A 19,912-nucleotide genomic window follows, 5' to 3' on the forward strand; every position below is an offset into this window, starting at 1 on the left:
CTAAATTTTCCTTTTCCTTCTGTACCAGCTTGAATATTTACAGATCCTTACAACGTTGTAACCCTGATCTGTCAACATGCTCCTTTTGAAAAGCTCCCCATTAGGAGCACTAGACTTACTTTAGGTTCTACCAGACCAGGCCGAGATACAGCTTTCAAAGCATTATTTTTGAGCTTGATTTTACTGTGTAATTAACACCACTGTACACAGCGAACTACCCCCTTCCTCACAGAAATATCCGAAGGTTGCAAGTGGGTAGGCAGAAGTTATGTTTCAGCTATAAGCCGTGGAACACACTGAGCATTTTTGGATGCCACATCTTCGGAAAGATACTCCCGTTATTCTACTTGTGTGCCTGCATGAGTATACATGTTTCTTCTTTTGAGATTTATTTTTTCATATCAGTTCTTCTGGGGTTTTTTTTTGGTTTCTCGCTCGAGTTGCTTTAGTGGTGAGAAGAATGTTAAGAGGCTTCAAGGTGATTTAGATAGGTTGAGGGCAAATACATGGCAGACGCAGTATAATGTGGGTAAGTGTGAAGTTATCCACTTCGGTAAGAAAAACAGAATGGCAGAGTATTATTTAAATGGATAGACTGGGAAACGTTGATGTACAAAGAGACCTGGGTGTCCTTGTATACCAATAACTGAAAGCAAGCAAGCAGGTGCAGCAAGCAGTTAAGGTAAATGTTACAGTGGCCTTCATTGCGAAAGGACTCGAGTACAGGAGCAAGGATGTCTTACTGCAGCTGTACAGGGCCTTGGTGAGTACTGTGTGCAGTTTTGATCTCCTTACCTAAGAAAGGATATACTTTCCATAGAGGGAGTGCAGCAAAGATTCACCAGACTGGTTCCTGGGATGGCAGGATTATCGTGAGGATAGATTGGGTCGAGTAGGCCTACATTCAGTGAAGTTTAGAAGAATGAGAGGCGATCTCATTGAAACATATAAAATTCTGAAAGGGCTGGTCAGACTGGATGCAGGGATGATGTTTCCTCTGGCTGGGGGGGTCTAGAACAAGGGATCACTGTCTCAGGATACAGGGTAGGACATTTAGGACTGAGATGAGGAGAAACTTCTTCACTCAGAGGGTGGTGAACCTGTGGAATTCTCCACCATCGAAACCTGTGGAGGCCAAGTCGCTGAATATATTTAAGAAGGAAATAGATAGATTTCTGGACTTCAAAGGCATCAAGGGACATGGGGAGAGAGTGGGAGTATGGCATTGAGATAGAGGATTAGCCAATCATATTGAATGGCGGAGCAGACTCGAAGGGCCGAATGACCTACTCCCGCTCTTATTTTTTATGTTTCTAAGTTGCTGAGTTTGAGCTGCAGTTCTTAAAGAGTGGGATGTAGTTTTACTACAATAATACCTCGATTAAGGATTAGATGGTGAAGACAGACTTACACAAACTGGGGTATATTCCCTGAAATTTGGAAGTTTAAAGGGCGATTTAATCAATATTTTCAATATTAAGGGGAACAGATAATTTCTCTGCATTTACCCTATTTCCACTAGTTGGGGTGTGTAGGACTAGTGGCATAGTCCAAAAATTAAAGCAGACATTTCAGGAGTGAAATTAGGAAATGCTTCTACATACAAAGGGTGGTAGAAGTTTGGAACTTTCTCCAACAAACAGGAATTGATCCTAGATCAGGTATATGCAATTAGGTCACAGATCAGCCATGATCGAATTGAATTGCGGAACAGGTTTGAAGGGTTAAAAGGCCTATCCCTGTCCCTTTATTCACAGGTTACAATTTGAACAAGGTAATAGGGATTTAAGTGGTGAAGGGTCAGCATCAGGGAGGGGGTATGGATGATTATGATGGGGGTGGTGGGGGGAGGCAGACAAATGCTCAGGAGCATTGACAGGCAGCAAGTGGGAGTGAGGAGCAGTGGAAAAGCCAGTTTTAAGGAAGGAGGGTTGAACATGCAGTGGATGAGCTTTGAAAGGGCAGAGGATGCAGGCGGGCATCAAGGCAATTGTAAAGATAGGGAGAGCGATGCAAAGGATGGTTCTAAACATAAGGATAAGAATTTGATGCACTGGGGATACGGAGCCAATGGAGGACACCAGCAGGCAAGTTCTGGATATGTTGAACTTTGTAAAGGCTCAGGGGCCCAGCAAGGAGAGGTTAGAAAAATCAAGGCTGACAGTGGCATATGGGTGGATGAGAATTTCAGCAGTAATGGGGTGAGTTAGGGATGGATATTATTATTGAAATAGGCAGTTTTGACAATGGGCTGATGAGGGGCTTGAAGCCAACCTCAGGAAGAACAGGTATCCGTACATCATCTGGGTGAGCTTAAATGGGTATCCAGAAAAGAAGATGGATTTGGAGGTTTCGACGTGAATTTTCTGACCAGAATAACTTCAATCTTGCTGATGTTGAGCCCTAAAAAAATCTGGCCATCCCATAACATATTAGACTAAAAAGAAAAAAAAACTTGCATTTATATAACACTTTTCATGACCACCTAACGTCTCATAGTGTTTTACAGTCAATGGAGCACTTTTGAAGCATAGTCACTGTTGTGATGTAGGAAATGCAGCAGTCAATTTGCACATGGCAAACTCCCAAAAACAGAAATGTGATATTGATTAGATTTTTTGTTTTCTGTGATGTTGATTAAAGGATAAATATTGGCCAGGACACCAGGGATAATTCCCCTGCTCTTCCTCAAAATAGTGCCATGGGATCTTTTACACCCATCCAAACCACTGTCGCTGGGTCAAAATCTTGGAACTCCCTCTCTAATAGCACCGTAGGTGTACCTACACCACATGGACTGCAGCAGTTCAAGAAGGCAGCTCACCACCACCTTCACAAGGGCAATTAGGGGTGGGAAATAAATGCTGGCCTAGCCAATGACACCCACATCCCATGAATGAATTAAAAAAAAGGCAGATGAGGCTTTGGTTTAATGTCTCATAGGAAAGACTGCATCCTCCAACAGTGCAGCAATCCCTCAGTACTGCACTGAAGTATCAGCTTTAATTTTTGAGGACTCCTAGAAAATAAATCTTGTACCTCCAGTGCTCATATCACCCTTCAGAAAGTTCTAAAACAATCAGTGAGAAAACATACTTTTGTATACTTTATTTGTTTCATCTACAATATTGTAGTATCTCAAAAACAGTAATGTATCAGTTCTCTCCATAAATGATGTTTGACCAGCTCTGTTTTCCAGCATTATTTGTTTCAGATGTTTAACACATGGGTTTTTTCGCCTTTTACGGGTGGTGAAATGTTGTCTTTATATACAGTTGAACATGCAACAATATCATGTCACACTCCACTTAGTTTAACAATTGGAATCAAGACAGTATTTGAGTTGGCTACTTTTTGGGGACTGCGCCAGCTTTTGCTAAATTTCTAGGTTGTGTGTATGTTATCAAGTAACATACCAGGTCTTGTGACGAAGGACAAAGAACTGCTGATATTAAGTCAGTTCAGCGGAAAATTAATATTTGCAGGAGTCATCTGATTTTGGAAGACCTATTTTAAATGTAAAAAAAACAGTAATACAATTAAAGCGTATGAAAAAGATATTAATAGATATTAAAAGATATTAATAGGTGGATTTATCATAATCAAATTTGCAATCTCTGAAACATTATTATCTGTAACACTTCAAAATTAAAAGTTTCCCTTGAATTGAAAACAAACTGCTGCAAATGTTCAAATCAATAAAGCTGAAGGTCAACAGAAAATAGATTGCCAGTACTGATAATCCAGTGATTGTAAAGTGTGCAGTCATCTTAAAACACCTGTGTTTGTGGATTCTGATTTCTATTTAACCCAGAAACTGACTACTCCACCCTTTTTTAAATTAAGTAGAATGAAAATCACACTTCAGTCACATGGACCAGCAGCAGGGTTTAATGCTTCATTGCAGACCACACCCACCAAACAGGCTGTGTACCCATTTACAATTGAAATGGACAAGTTTTTAAAAAGTGGTTTTCCAGAGTTAAATTTAATGCGACTCAATGAAATGTGTTCAGTATATTCAATAGTCCGACGTCATACCAGATTGCTGTGCTATGTTGCAAGTACTTTTACAGTAAAATTTCAAGGAACAACCCCCAACCCACCCTCAAGGGCCTTACACAAAACTGACGCATATCCCCCATCTGACAGCTTCAAATGCATTTTTAAACAACTATCTTCGCTGCATATTTTAGGATTAAAAACTGGACTCTCTCCCAACTCCAGATGTTTTAATCTGTGTGGAATTGCACAATACACTACACTTGAAGTTTACATCATTCAGGAAACTCAAAACACTTACCCACAGCCTAAGGAGCAGAAAAAGAAATAAGAGTGATCATGCCTGTTCTTAAAATCACACAGAAATTTTAAAACCATAGGTCTCTCCCCAACGCACTCAGCATTGTTGTTCCTGCTATACAATAATGTCTATTGATTGAACCAAGTTTAAAGTAATATTCACACCACATGTACCAGACACTGACCATCTCCAACAAGAGAAAATCTAACCATCTACCTTGACATTCAATGGCATGGCCATCGCTGAATTCCCCAACCAACAACCTTGGATTACCACTGACCAGAAACTGAACTGGACCAGCCATATAAATACTGTGGCTTCGAGAGCAGGTCAGAGACTGGGAATTCTGCAGCGTGTAACTCCTTACTTCCCAAAGTCTGTCCACTATCTACAAGACACAAATCAGGAGTGTGATGGAATACTTTCCACTTGCCTGGATAAATGTGGCTCCAGCAACACTCAAGAAGCTCAACACCAGACAAAGCAGCATGCTCGATAGGCACCCATCCACCACCTTAAACATTCACTCCCTCTACCACCAACACACAGTGGCAGCAGTGTGTACAATATACTATACTCTTCCCTTCCTTGACCTCTGTCTCCATTTCTGGAGTTAGGTTATCAACTAAATTCCTGCAGACGCACAGGCTTCTAAAGCTACCCTGACTAAACTTCCTTAGACCCTGTTTCTTGTAAGGACTCCATTCCATTCTCCCAGTTTCTTTGTCTCAGTTGCATCTGTTCTGGTGATGTGATCTTTCACACCGGAACTTCTGATATGTCTTCCTTATACTTCCACCAAGGATTCCCACCCAGTGTGACTGACAGGGCCCTCCAGTGTGTCTAATCCATTTCAAGCACTTCAGCTCTCACCCCTTTCCCTTACTCCCAGAACCATGTCCTCGACCCCTTCAGCCTCCATATTCAATGGAGGCCATTTTTGCCAGCTCAAGCATGACGCCACTACCAAATACTCCTAGCACCCCTCCCTTTCCTACAGCAACTTTCCATGCAAGTGCAGGAGATGCAACACCTGTCCTTTCACCTCCTTCCTTCTCACCATTCAAGGCCCAAGCACTCCTTCGAAGTGAAACAGCGATTTACTTCTACTTTTAATTTAGTATACTGTATTTGCTATTCATGATGTGGTCTACTCTACATTGGGAAGACCATCATAGACTGGGTGACCACAAGTCGCCTGTCATTTTAATTCTCCACCTTGCTCCCATTTTGACCTTTCTGTCCATGGCATGCTACAGTATTCCAATGAAGTTCAACACAAGCACAAGAAAGAACACCTCACCTTTCGCCTACAGCCTTCCCAACTCAATATTGAGGTCAACAACTTTAGATCATAACTTCTGCTTCCATCTTACTCTGTATATTTTTCTTTTGGTTTGCTCGTTTTTTTCTTTATCCCTCCACATTACATTCTGATGGCTGCTATATAGAATCCATGGCTCAGCGGCACACAATCTTTGTTTCTTCACTATATACATTACCACTCACTTGGCTTTTGCATCATGAAATCTATTTTTATCTCCTCTCGCCTGTTCTCCAGCTTCCTTTTTGTTCTTGTTGCCCCTGCCCCCTTCTACTGACTTAAAAACTCTTTACATTTCTATATTTCTTCAGTTCTGATGAAAGATCATTGATCTGAAACATTAACTCTGCTTCTCTCCACAGATGCTACCTGGCCTGCTGAGTATTTCCAGCATTTTTTTGTTGCTTCATAGCTTTGATTTGACTGGAAGTTATGGACTTTAATACTTACAAACTGTAGACATGGAACAAAACAATATTTTGCTCCATAAAAGCAAAATACTACAAATGATGGAAATCTGAAATAAGAACAGAAAACACTGGAAATATTCATGTCAGGCAGCATCTGTGGAAAGAGAAACAGAGTTAAGATTTCAGGTCTGAGTGGCCCAAGGCCACTCCTTCCATCTGTACACCACTGCACCACCACCTCTGGCGGGTCTCACCTGCCAGTGGGACAAAGTATAACCGGGGTGGTGAAGGAGGAATATGATGTCAGGCTGTCGTTTAACTAGTCTGTGGGACAGATGTCCCGTTTTTGTACAAATCCCCCAAATGTTAGGGAGGAGAACATTGAAGGGTTGAGTGGGCTACAGGTCCAGTGCCTAGGTCAATGCCAGGTGGTCCGGTTTATTTGTTTGTCAGTTTCATGTAGCAGTTTGATACAACTGAATGGTTTGCTAGACAGTTAGTAGGCAACCACATTGCTGTTTGTCTGGAGTTACATGCAGGCAAGATCACATAAGGATGGTAAATTTCCTTCCTTAAAAAGCATATTTGTAAACCAGATGGGTTTTTATAAAAATCCAGTTGTTTCATGGCCCCCTTTACTGATACTAGCTTTTTATTTTAAATTTATTTAATTATCTGAATTTAAACTTCCTACTTGCCATGGTGGGAACAGAACTCATGTCTCTGGATTATTATTCCATTCTTCAGGATTACTAGTCCAGCAACACAACCATAATGCTACCATACCATTATATTGATTGATAGATACGAACATACATGTGAATGGGGGGCAACTCGATCCCTCAAGCCTGCTCCGCCATTCGATAAGATCATGGCTGATCTGATTTTTACCTCAACTCCACATTCCATATACCCCCGATAACCTTTCACCCCCTTAATTATTAAAAATCTATCTACTTCTGCCTTAAAGATATTCAAAGACTCTGCCTCAACCACCATTTGTGGAAGAGAATTGCAAAGTCTCAAAACTCTCAGAAAAAATTTCTCCACATCCACCCTGTCAAGTCCCCTCAGGATCTTATATGTTTCAATGAAGTTGCCTCTTACTCTTCTAAATTCCAGCAGATACAAGCCTAACCTGCCCAGCCTTTCCTCAAGACAACCCACCCATACCAGATATTAATCTAGTAAACCTTCTCTGAACTGCTTCCAACGTATTTACATCTTTCCTTAAATAAGGAGACCAATACTGTATATAGTGCTCCAAATGTGGTCTCACTAATGCCCTGTATAACTGAAGCATAATTTCCCTTCTCTTACATTCAATTCCCCTTGTAATAAATAGTAATATTCTATTAACTTTGCTAATTAATTAATAATTGCTGCACTTGCATGCTAGCCTTTTGCGATTCATGCACTGGGATACCAAGATCCCTCTGAATCTCAGAGCTCTGCAATCTATCACCATTTAGATAATATGCTTCTTTTTTTATTATTCTTGCCAAAATGGACAATTTCACATTTACCCACATTATACTCCATTTGCCAGATCTTTGCACACTCATCTAACCTATTTATATCCTTTCGTAGAGTCATGTCCTCTTCACAACTTACTTTCCTTCCTATATTTGTGTCAGCAAATTTAGCAACCATACCATCAATCCCTTCATCCAAATCATTTATATAAATTGTGAAGAGTCAAGGCCCCAGCACTGATCCCTGTGGCACACCGCTCGTTACATCTTGCCAAACAGAAAAAGACCCATTTATGTGCCTAATCTGTTTCCTGTTAGTTAGCCAATCTTCTATCCATGCCAATATGTTACCCCCTACACTTTTATTTTCTACAATAACCTTTGATGAGACGCCTTATCAAACACCTTCTGAAAATCTAAGTACAGTACATCCACTGGATCCCCTTTATCTACAGCCCCTCTTACTTCTTCAAAGAACTCCAATAAACTGGTTAAATATTATTTCTCTTTCACAAAACCATATTGACTCTGCCTGATTACTTTGAATGTATCTAAGTGTCCTGTTATAAAGTCTTTAATAATAGCTTCTAACATTTTCCCTATGATAGATGTTAAGCTAGCTGGCCTACATTTTCCTGCTTTCTGTCTCCCTCCCTTTTTGAATAAAGAGGTTATGTTAGCTATTTTCCAATCTAATGGAGCCTTCCCCAAATTTAGTGGATTTTGGAAAATTAAACCAATGCGTCAACTATCTCACTAGCCACTTCTTTTAAGGCCATAGGATGAAATCCAACAGGACCCGGGACTTTGCAAATTGTGGGAACTGCGGGTTGACAAGTACCACTTCCCTGGTGATTGTAATTTTCTTGAGTTCCTCCTTCCCTTCCATTTCCTGACTTACAGCCATTTCTGGGATATTACTTGTATCCTTTATAGTGAAGACTGATGCAAAATAACTGTTCAATTCATCTGCCATCTCCTTATTTTCCATTAACTCCCTAAACTCACTTTCTATAGGACCAACGCTCACTTTATTAACTCTTTTCTTTTTAAAATATCTATAGAAACTCTTACTATCTGTCCCATACTCTAATTTTTCCCTCCTTATTAATCTTTTAGTCATTCTTTGCTTTTTTTTTTCCTCTTCGGTCCAATCTTCTGACCTGCCGCCCAATTTGCACAATTAAATGCTTTTTCTTTAAGTTTGATACTATCTTTAACTTTTTTACTTAACCATGGATGGTGGGTCCTTCCCTTGGAATTTTTCTCTTTCTCATATTAAATAGAAGATAACATACTGTCAGCCTGTAATTTTATGGAAAAATCAACATTGCATTTAATCTCAAAAGCATATTCTGATATAAAGTAAGCTATATTTTGACAGTTCCATGATAAAGAGTTTCAGATAAACTAAGAGGCTGCGTGCATAGCAATTATTGAAAATCTATGTTTTGGAAATGATATAACAGTTACTTTACTGCATGGGACAATTGCCAGACTCAGATGTATTATTTTACAAAATCAGCACATGCTTCAAAGAATTTATAGGTTATTCAAGAATATTTAAAAGCATATCTTTCAAGGTTAATGATCATTGCAATTTGAACTATTCAACATTCTACTGAACAAATAAAGCTATAATTGCTCAGCACATCATGGTGAAAAAGTTCCTACGCACATGAAAAGAGAATAAATTCCTTGAATATGGATCACTTCACCAATGCAACCAAAGTCAAATAGCGTGAAATCATAATCATTAAGGTTTGATTCTGGCATAACAAAATCTGCAAGGCAAACACCAGATGTATTTTTAAGACAATATAACTATTTTTTGGAACCACTCACTGAATGAAAATAATCGTGAACAAATGGCATCAGGTATTTTTCTCATCCAAACAAGAAAGCTACAGTTTCTAAATAAAGCTTAGAAATGTCACTTCATTTTTCAAAATTATTGAATTTTCATTCTATCCCAATAAATTACTTAATTGTGCAACTGAAATGGTTTACAATTTGCTAAAGACCACTATAAATGGAATTTGAAGGAATGGAGATAACAGTTTACCAGATACAGAATGGCATGGAAAGAAAAAAAATCTGTTTGCAATGTTTCACTCAATTCCTCACAATATTAAAGTAGGAATGCAAAATTTGGAGTTTGAGGGGTGGTCTGGCACAGCTTGAACAGATCACCATACAAGTCATCAAACCTTACAACTGACTGAACAAATAAGAGAAGTCCCTCTCCCTTGTTGGCATCTTTTATTCTCTCTTTCATAAAATGGTAAATTCAAATCCTAGGGGGAGAAGAAAATCAAGCACAATTCTCAACTTGACAAGACTGCAATTTTAACCTGGTTCTCCTACAATAAGTAGAAGTCCCCCTTTAATCAATACTTGAACATTTACAATGTATATTACGTTACGCATTTTAAAAAAAGAATCACTACCAGCTTCATGAATATATATGAATTACAGTCCTACTAAACTTGCTAGGTAAGTCTTTATCTGGGTGAGGATCTGAAATAAGCAGAGTTGGAAAAAGAATGTGGTTATAGACGCACATCCACTTAACATCTTTAATTATGTTTAAAACACAAATATGTTGTTAGGTATTTAACAAAATTATATACTTTTTAAAAAATCAAATAGTTAAAAACTTGAAGTGCAGTTTTTTTTTTAATTGTGGGCATAGCTGCATATTAAAAATATTGCAACTTGCTCCATTAAGGGTTTTATTTGCTTTACCAATATTAGTTTGTTAACTGCTAATTAGTTATTTTTCTTTATTTGCTTTATTGTAATTTGAAGACATCATCTGACAATTTGAAATTTAATATAAACCAATTATTATAATCTAATCCAAAAGATGATCACATCATGCTTGCCATATAGGTAACCTACGAATTACATTTCTGAAACTGAGAAAGAACAGTCACTAAACCCCAAAAATATTAATAGTTTTTAAATTAATCAAGAGAAGGGACCTCCACTTCCCCCTGAAAAATAAAGGTACTCGCAGTAATGCCTGGATTACTGATATTTTAAATCTAAGAACATTGCAGATCAATGTCGACTAAAGGCTCCTTTCATTGTTTCTTCATGCTGGTGGATTTTTTTTGATACTTACTGTTGATTTTCACTCCTCCCTCAAAAAATAACATTATTGTTTAATTAAGACACAAGTTCAAATATCAGCCTGATACTCTTCCCCAAGGGTTGTGACCAGTTTCTGGTAGAGGGGTGGAGAGAAATAAAATATTTCAGCATGAAGATCAGTAGTGTAATGGAAATCTCTTCAATTAACACTTATCCTACAGGTGGCAGTTGCACCAAATGCTGGAAAGTGAGAAACATGATAGGGTGACTTCTTCCTCCATGTACAATAACACTTACATTCTGCTCAGGACCTCCGTTAGCATATGGAGAGGTGGTGGCATAGTGGTATTGTCACTGGACTAGTAATCCAAAGACCCAGAGCAAAACTCTGGGGGCCCGGGTTCGAAACCAGGATCTGGAATTAAAAGTCTAATGTAAAAACCCATCTGGTTCACAAATGTCGTTTAGAGAACGAAATCTGCTGTCCCTACTTCCAGATACATGTGGTTGACTCTTAAATGACTGCTGAAAATGGCCTAGCTGCTATCAAACCAGACAGGCTAGCCTGCATCGACCTAGACACTGGAAAGGACATTGGCAAACTCAGCCCTGTCAACCCAGCATAGTCCTCCTTACTAATATCTTGTGCCTAAATTGGAAGAGCTGTCCCTAAGACTAGTCAAGCAAACACAGAAATAAAATTTAACTCTCCCTAAAATAAGCTGCTGCACATTTCCCACAGCTCTACATAGGAAACAATTTGAAGAAAAGTAACCACCTGGTTTTGCAATTGGTCTCTTGAGATTAATACTATAGGAACAAGACACCTACAAGATTCAAATTAGTTCACTTGTTTGCTGCTCCTGCACCTTCTGTGAAGAACAGCCTTTAAGTTGTCATTTTCCTGTTTGAATGTAAAATCTGATTACAGGGGAAAAACTTCAGAAAGACATCTTCTCCCTGGCTTAGCACAGAAATCACTTTCTAGTGAAATACTGATTTTTCCGTCAGAATGACTTGTGATTCAAAGTCTAAAGGAGATGGCACCTTTCCAGGTTAACAAAGTAAAATAGGAACGTCCATGTGATGTATACCATGTGTACATGGACATACATGTTTGTATAATACCCATGGAATCATACCTCATGGAAAATGCCCCAAACACCACCATCACCACCCCTGAGATGGTGGCACAGTGGTATACAGTCAGGAGGGAATTGCCCTGGGAGTCATCAACACTGATTCCGGATCCCACGAAGGCGGGGGAACCAACAAGCAAAAAACATTCTTGACCTCATCCTCACCATCCTGCGTGCCACAGATGCATCTGTTCATGACAGTATCGGTAGGAGTGACCACTGTGCAGTCCTTGTGGAGATAAAGTCCAGTCTTCACATTGAGGATACCCTCCATCACGTTATGTGGCACTACCACCATGCTAAAAGGGATAGATTTTCAAAAGATCTAGCAGTCATGAGGCACTGTGGGACATCACCAGCAGCAAAATTGTACCCAACTACAATCTGTAACCTCATGGCCCGGCATATCCTCCACTCTACCATGACCACCAAGGCAGGGATTCAACCCTAGTTCAATGAAGAGTGCATGAGGACATGCCAGGAGCAGCACCAGACATACTTAAAAATGAGGTGTCAACCTGATGATGCTACAACACAGGACTACTTGTATGCCAAACAGCATAAGCAGCAAGCGATAGATACAGCTAAGCGATTCCACAACCAACGGATCAGATCTAAGCTCTGCAGTCCTGCCACATCCAGTTGTGAACGGCAGTGGACAATTAAACAACTCACTGGAGGAGGGGGCTCTTCAAATATCCCCATCCTCAATGGTGGGGGAGCGCAGCACGTCAGTGCAAAAGATAACGTTGAAGCATTTGCAACAATCTTCAACCAGAAGTGCCGAGTGGATGATCCATCTTGGCCTCTTCCTGAGGTCCCCAGCATCACAGGTTCCAGTCTTCAGCCAATTTGATTCACTCCACATGATATCAAGAAACAGCTGAAGGCACTGGATACTGCAAAGGCTATGGGCCCTGACAACGTTCTTGCAATAGTACTGAAGACTTGTGCTGCAGAACATGCTGTGCCCCTAGCCAAGCTGTTCCAGTGCAGCTACAACACTGCATTCTACCCAGCAATGTGGAAAATTGCCCAGGTATGTCCTGTACACAAAAAGGGCAATTACCAAGTCCAACCCTGCCAATTACTGCCCCATCAGTCTGCTTTCGATCAGTAAAGTGACAGAAGGGGGTCATCAGCTGTGCTATCAAGCGGCACTTGCTTAGCAACAACCTACTCACTGATGCTCAGTTTGGGTTCTGCCAGGGTCACTCAGCTTCTGACCTCATTACAGTCTTGATTCAAACATGAACAAAAGAGCTGAACTCCAGAGGTGAGGTGAGAGTGGCTGCCCTTGACATCAAGGCAGAATTTGATCGAGTGTGGCATCAAGGAGCCCTAGCAAAACTGGAGTCAATGGGAATCAGAGGGAAAACTCTCCTCTGGTTTGAGTCATACCTAGCACAAAAGAAGATGATTGTGCTTGTTGGAGGTCAGTCATCTCAGTTCCAGGACATCACTGCAGGAGTTCCTCAGCGTAATGTCCTAGGCCCAACCATCTTAGCTGCTTCATCAATGACCTTCCTTCCATCATAAGGTCAGAAGTGAGGATGTTCGCTGATGATTGCACAATGTTCAGCAACATTCACAACTCCTCAGGTACTGAAGCAGTCCATGTCCAAATGCAGCCAGAAAGACCTGGACAAAATCCAGGTTTGGGCTGACAAGCGGCAAGTAACATTTGTGCCACTCAAGTTCCAGTCAATGACCATCTCCAACAAGAGAGAATCTAACCATCGCCCCTTGACCTTCAATGGCATTACCATCACTGAATCCCCCACTATCAACATCCTGGGGTTTATCATTGACTAGAAACTGAAATAGACAAGCCAAATACTGTGGCTACAAGAGCAGGTCAGAGGCTAGGAACCCTGTGGCGAGTAACTCGCCTCCTGACTCCCCAAAGCCTGTCCACAATCTACAAGGCACAAGTCTGGAATGTGACAGAACATTCTCCGCTTGAATGGATGAGTGCAGCTCCAACAACACTCGAGAAGCTTCACAACATCCAGGACAAAGCAGCCCAGTTGATTGACACCCCATTAACAAACATTCACTCCCTCCACCACCAATGAACAGTAGCAGCAGTGTGTACCATTTACAAGACACACTACAAGAACTCACTAAGGCTCCTTAAACAGTACGTTCCAAACCCACGACTGCTACCATCTAGAAGGACAAGGGCAACAGATGCATGGGAACACCACCAACTGGAAGTTCCCCTCCAAGCCACTTACCATCCTGACTTGGAAATATACCGTCATTCTTTCACTGTCGCTGGGTCAAAATCCTGGAACTCCCTCCCTAACAGCACTGTGGGTGGCACATCACAGGGACTGCAGCGGTTCAAGTAGGAAGTTCACCACCACCTTCTCAAGGGCAAGCGGAGATGGGAAATAAATGCTGGCCTAGACAGCGACACCCACATCCCATGAATGAATAAAGAAAAATGACAAAAATCAGAATGCACGATGTGCACAAATTAGAATCAGATATCCACATTCAGCCTTGTTGTTGATTGCATCAATAAGTCACCTAATCTTGGTTTAGTGAGTTTAGTGAGTTTCATTAAGTGACTTATCCCCTTCTCAAGGGCAACTAAGGATGGACAATGAATGCTGACTTGCCAACGATGCATAAACTGAGGATGAATAAAAACATTGTTTTGTCCATACAACCGATACAATTTCTGCATTTCTTAGCTTGATTGAACTTTCAACATCGTGGGAGATGCTTGGTTAAAAGCAAAAATTATTATAGGAGTATAGAACGCTAATAATAAAATTAAAGAATCACAGGACTGGTAAGCCCAGTAGAGTTGAACCAAAGCTGACTTTGTGACCGACTAACCATTAAATAAACAGCTGGCCTTAAACTCCACACATGCTCTATGGCTCTCATTTTAAACAATGCCAGTGAGCAGAAAGGAGTGAGCAATTGCCAACTGTACACCATCTGTTACAGTGAGCAGCTCACAACTTCCTTCACTAGCGGCTGTATACTGGCTTTAAAATATGCTAATTAAAATTGATTGGGGGGGGGGGGGGGGGGGGAAGAGAATAGTAAAACTTGCATTTATATACCACCTTTCACAACAGAAGGGCAGCCAAAAAGGAGGGGAAAATGCTGAATGGAACTAGAAAAAAAATTCACAACAACTGCTCAAAAACGTAGCTATTATCTCCACAACCCTCTTAATATGTAGCAATTTTGCTGCAATCAAATCGCTTGCCCTATTTTTAATGGCCTGGATTTTGTCAGTGGTAAAGCAATGGCATTCGCTGTTGACCTTGAAAAAAGCTGCCCACATCTACCAATCTCTGTGACGTAAATTTCTTGAAAGATCACTATACAAAATTACCTTATTTAAGGTAATTGGCAAAAGAATCAGAGGAAAAGAGCCAAAGAACTGAGGAAAACATTATTTATGCAGCAAGTTGTTAGGATCTGGATAAATATTTGTAGCTGAAAATTTGAAGGGCAACAGAGATAGAGGAGGGGAATAGGAATGATTGGATAGCTGTTTCAATAAGCCGACACAGGCATAACGAGCTAAATAGCCTCCTCCTGTGCCAATCATTCTATGTTGCACCTTTCCCAACATTCCTTTGAACCAGAAACCATGTCAAAGGGATCTTGAGATGGCCCGTGAGTGATGTCATCAGGGTAAACAGCCAATCACATTGAAGGATTTTCTAACCGCAAACTAGGAAGTAAAATACATGGATTAAAAACAAGGAAACATTTCACATTACACAAACACCAGGGACAGAGATTTTTCAGCAATAGTTCTGACTTAGTGTAAACTTGAAGACCTAGTTATACCTCATTAACAAAGTGTCACTTTTGAGGGGTTTCAAAGCAATATTAGTGTAAAAAGGGGAAGTTCTCATCAAGCTCAGTGATTTCCACATGCAGAGATTTTAACGTTATATCTCTGGAGAAGCACAGACTGCAACTTCTGGCTTTCCAATTTTCACTGCATAAATGCAGCCTCCAGAAGTTGTAGTTTCAGAGAAGCAATGACAGTGAACACCAAGTTCCGCCATCATGACGGCCACAAAATCTGGGCCAAAGGATTTATTAATTTAAAGAGAACTACTTGATAGAGTAAACAATGGAGACCTCAAAAGAAAATTTTAATGTGTCTAATCAACAACTCCAAATGATACCCTAAACCACAAAAATAAAACTCAAGTAGTTTGTGACCATGATCTCAACACCAAAACCAGATTACAGCCTTATGTAAATATAAATGAAAACTATCAAAGTATATGTTTCAGGTACTTTCAATTTTGTGAAATTCACACTGTTACTTGCAACATTTAGACCCTGGCACAGGAGGACGCTTAGGAAAGAGAAATCAACTTGATTTTACAACCACTAGGTCTGGTGGTTATGTTGAACTCAGCTATTGAGTCTCTATGAGACTACAAAAAAATCCTCAACTTAATAAATTTGTACAAAACATGGTAAAGCAATAAAAATTAAGTTCAGTTGGATTTTAGTCATCTCATGAGTTATGGTTAGTTTCAATTTTTTTTCCTTTATTCTTTTCATGGGTTGTGGGCATCGCTGGCAAGGCTGGCATTTGTTGTCCATCCCTAATCGCCCTTAAAATGAGCGACTCTGAAGAAGGGTCATACAGACTCAGAACATTAACTCTGTTTCTCTCTCCACAGATGCCGCTAGACATGCTGAGTTTCTCCAGCATTTTCTGTTTTTGTTTCAGATTTCCAGCATCCGCTGTATTTTGCTTTTATCTTGAAATGAGTGGTTTGCATTGCTGTGATCTGGACTCACATGTAGGCCGTGCCAGGTAAGAACTGCAGATTTCCTTCCCTAAAGGACCAGATTAGTTTTTACAACAACTGATGATAGTTTCATGGTCACATATACCTGAGGCTAGCTTTATATTCCAGATTTATTCAGTTTAAATTCTACCAGCTGCCATAGTGAGATTTGAATCCATCTCCCCAGGACATTAAGATAAAGTCAAAATACTCTTCTTGAAGATGAGTCATACGGACTCGAAGCATTAACTCTGTCTTTCTCTCCACAGGTGCTGTCAGACTGCTGAGTTTTTCCAGCATTTTTTCTGTTTTTGTCCTCAGGACATTAGCCTGGGTCTCTCGATTACCAGTCAATGACATTACCACTACGCCACCATCTCCCAACAAATGTAATATGATCCCCATGGAACACACCTTGTTACAGCCATCAAAATACTTAAAACTCCCAAGAAGATCTACTTTAGAAATGAGGTGGAACACTGACGCAATCTTTAATATCAGTTAACCGGGTTACTGTTCAACAATAAATACGCCCATATATGGAATTTAATCAACAGAAGCACATTTGGGCAAAAATGATCTTGTAAAACTTCTGAAATAAAAGCCCATCCTTTTTAAAACCAATGCACAGAATCTACCCACCCTCCCCCAGAATCGCGAATGGTATGAGCCCCTCTGTGGGGGGAAAAAAAAACTGCATGTCCCACCTGAAGTTCAGCTTCATCAAGATAAGGGAGTGATTAATGAGCCAGTTAACCTTGCTGGCGGTTTTTAAACTGCACCACATTGCTGGTTTATGACATTCAGAAACACATTGCATCCAAGACCTTGAAGTGGACATGAAAACCTTGTGCCATGGGGTTTTTTTTTTTAAAAACCTGCAATCATAAGACCTGGAACAGGCGGAGAACTTCCGTTCACGTTATACAAATACTATTGTGACCGCGCAAACGGATCTGTGACCTTGGAATAAATTAGAAGCTTCCACTATTTTTTTTGGAACCCGCACAACTGGGTGAACACGGTGTCAGTTTGCAGGTTGGAACCGGACATGCACGTCGCCTGTAACACAGAACAAGGGCAAAGCCGAACCCAGAACACATACCAACACAGTTGCGTCACTGGATGCAACTAGAAAACTCCCAGAACAAACTCTCACCTTTAAACTTTTTCTCGGGTAGGGCGGGACAGTATGGGTTTGATTAAATAACAATCTACACTAGTCATTTACTGTCTCCGGCCCCTGTTCCCCAGCACGATCACCTGCTCCTATAATTCCCTCTGCAGTGACTAGTAGTTATCGAGGCCTTTTCCCTCCCTCCCTCCGTCCGGTCATCGGCAAACCCCCCCCCCCCACTCCACTCCCCCCAACAAACCAGATCAACAATCTGCAAAATGAAGCTCTTTTACAAACCGCCCAGCAGCTCGAAGCTCAGCTCCCGAATTATTAAAGTCTCCTAATTCTCACCGTCGAAGGCTGGCTTGTGTTCGCTGGGCTTCTTCCACACTGACTGACAAGCTCCACCACTCCCGACCGCTTTCCCCTCTCGCAGCGAACTCCCGCGCGCGCCCCGCCCCGCCCCCGCGTGCGTGCGTGCGCCCCCCCCCCGCCGCGCGCCACGCCACGCCACGCCACGCCACACCCAACGCGCGCGCGCGCCCTGTCATCATCGAGCTCGCTCCCTGCGCGCGCTCTTCTTTGGTTGAGGCTGGTTGTAATTGTGGTGGGAAACTCACAGTTGCTGCAGACGCTTCATTCATTCCCTTTGACTGTAAAATAGATACAACTGCAAAGGGGGTGCAGGAACAGAGAAACCTGGGTGTGCATGTACACAAATATTTGAAGAGGGCAGGGCAAGTTAAGGCCGTTAAAGAAGCATACAGGATCCTTGAATTTATAATCAGAGGCATAAAGTACAACAGCATAGAAGTTGTGCTAAACATTTATAAATCATTGGTGACCCACCCCACCCCCCCAACGCAAGCTCCCAACTTGAGAATTGCATCCAATTCTGGGCACCCCACGTTAGGAAGGTGTGGTGAAGATTTACCAGAATGGTGTCAGACAAAAAGGACTTCACTTACATGGAGGTACTGGAGTTAAATCAAGTGCATCCAATGATTTATAGGTTTTTCATTCTTCCACAGGATGTGGGTGTGGCTGGCTAGGCCAGCATTTATTGCCCATCCCTAACTGCCCTTGACAAGGTGGTGATGAGCCTCCTTAAAACGTTGCATGTGGTGTATCATACCATATGAATTGACAAAAATGATACATTTTCTTCAATTTTGGATGTAATCTGACACATCCAACAGTGTAGGAGATAAATGTGAATTGCTTAATCTGTACATTTTGCCTTTCTCGCCTATTTTCTTGCCACTCATGGGAATTAAGTTCTTGAAAAGCATGCAAAACCTTACTGATGCACTTACGGATTTTCATAGACAATTATATGATTTGACAATACAGATTTTCTCTGGCTTTTGTTCAAAATCTCTTCAGCAACAAGTGGAAATGCCAGGAATGAAAAAAAATTAAAGGAAAAATAATTTAAATTTGTTGTGCTAAGAATTTAAAAGAAAAAGGTTCAGAATTCTGCAGCAGCCTCAAGGCCAGTAAGGAAGCTAGCCTCCAGAAGTTTTATGGCTGTTAGCAGAAGAACAGTTATGTTGCAACCATTGGGAAGGAAAATAATGAAGGATAATATGGTAGTTGCTAATGCAAATATCCCACAATCAGGGAACATTAATAACACACCAGCCCCATTATTCAAAAAGATACGCTGAATTCCCTCAACCACAGAGCAAGAATTTCAACCCTCCACCCAGTAATCTGTATAAGAGCACAAGAAACAAAATGTACAGCAAAATAAACCACTCCACTGCTCTCCAACCGTAAGAAACAATCCTGCCCCCACCAACCTTGAGAAAGAATCGCGAATGTTCATGCCCATCCTCCACCTTGTCTCACAAAATTCTGATTGGAACAGCAAGCTCACTTCCCCACACTCTAGTCGGAGGTATGATAACCTGATATTCAAATCATGTGACACCTATATACCTGCCATCCTACTGCATAGTACCTGATCATGTGACATCTGCAAATATTATTGTATCTCTCTCCCTATCTCCTTGGATTCCAGTTCGGACTCATGTTCTGTGCAAAGGTGACAATTCTGAACTGGGAACCTCAAACAGAAACTACCTTACTGGGACTTTTCATGTCAAAACTACAAAAGCAAAGAAGTTAGGGTTAACCTGTGTAGAACACTGCTTCAGCTTCAACTGGAGTAATGTGTTCAATTCTGAGCACTGCACTTTACGAAGGATGTGATGGCGTTAGAGAGGGTGCAGAAAAGACTTACA

The 19,912-nt window shown here is 41.0% G+C and overlaps 1 protein-coding gene across 4 annotated transcripts in view; it reads right to left on the reverse strand.

The window, feature by feature from the left end:
- The window catches only part of LOC144696662 (protein kinase C and casein kinase substrate in neurons protein 2-like), a 123,493-nt gene extending 105,384 nt beyond the window's left edge, over positions 1-18,109 (reverse strand). The window contains exon 1 of one of the 4 annotated variants that reach the window (XM_078568228.1): positions 18,015-18,109. The gene's annotated coding sequence lies outside the window, so the exon portion shown is untranslated. Of the gene's footprint in view, positions 1-9,727; positions 9,749-17,705; positions 17,832-18,014 lie in introns of those variants that run through there. The other 3 variants (XM_078568227.1, XM_078568226.1, XM_078568221.1) reach the window with 3 other exon arrangements.
- Positions 18,110-19,912: the final 1,803 nt, after the last annotated feature.

Source organism: Cetorhinus maximus, chromosome 22 (assembly GCF_964194155.1).
Source record: "Cetorhinus maximus chromosome 22, sCetMax3.hap1.1, whole genome shotgun sequence".
NCBI classification, from domain to species: Eukaryota; Metazoa; Chordata; class Chondrichthyes; order Lamniformes; family Cetorhinidae; genus Cetorhinus; species Cetorhinus maximus.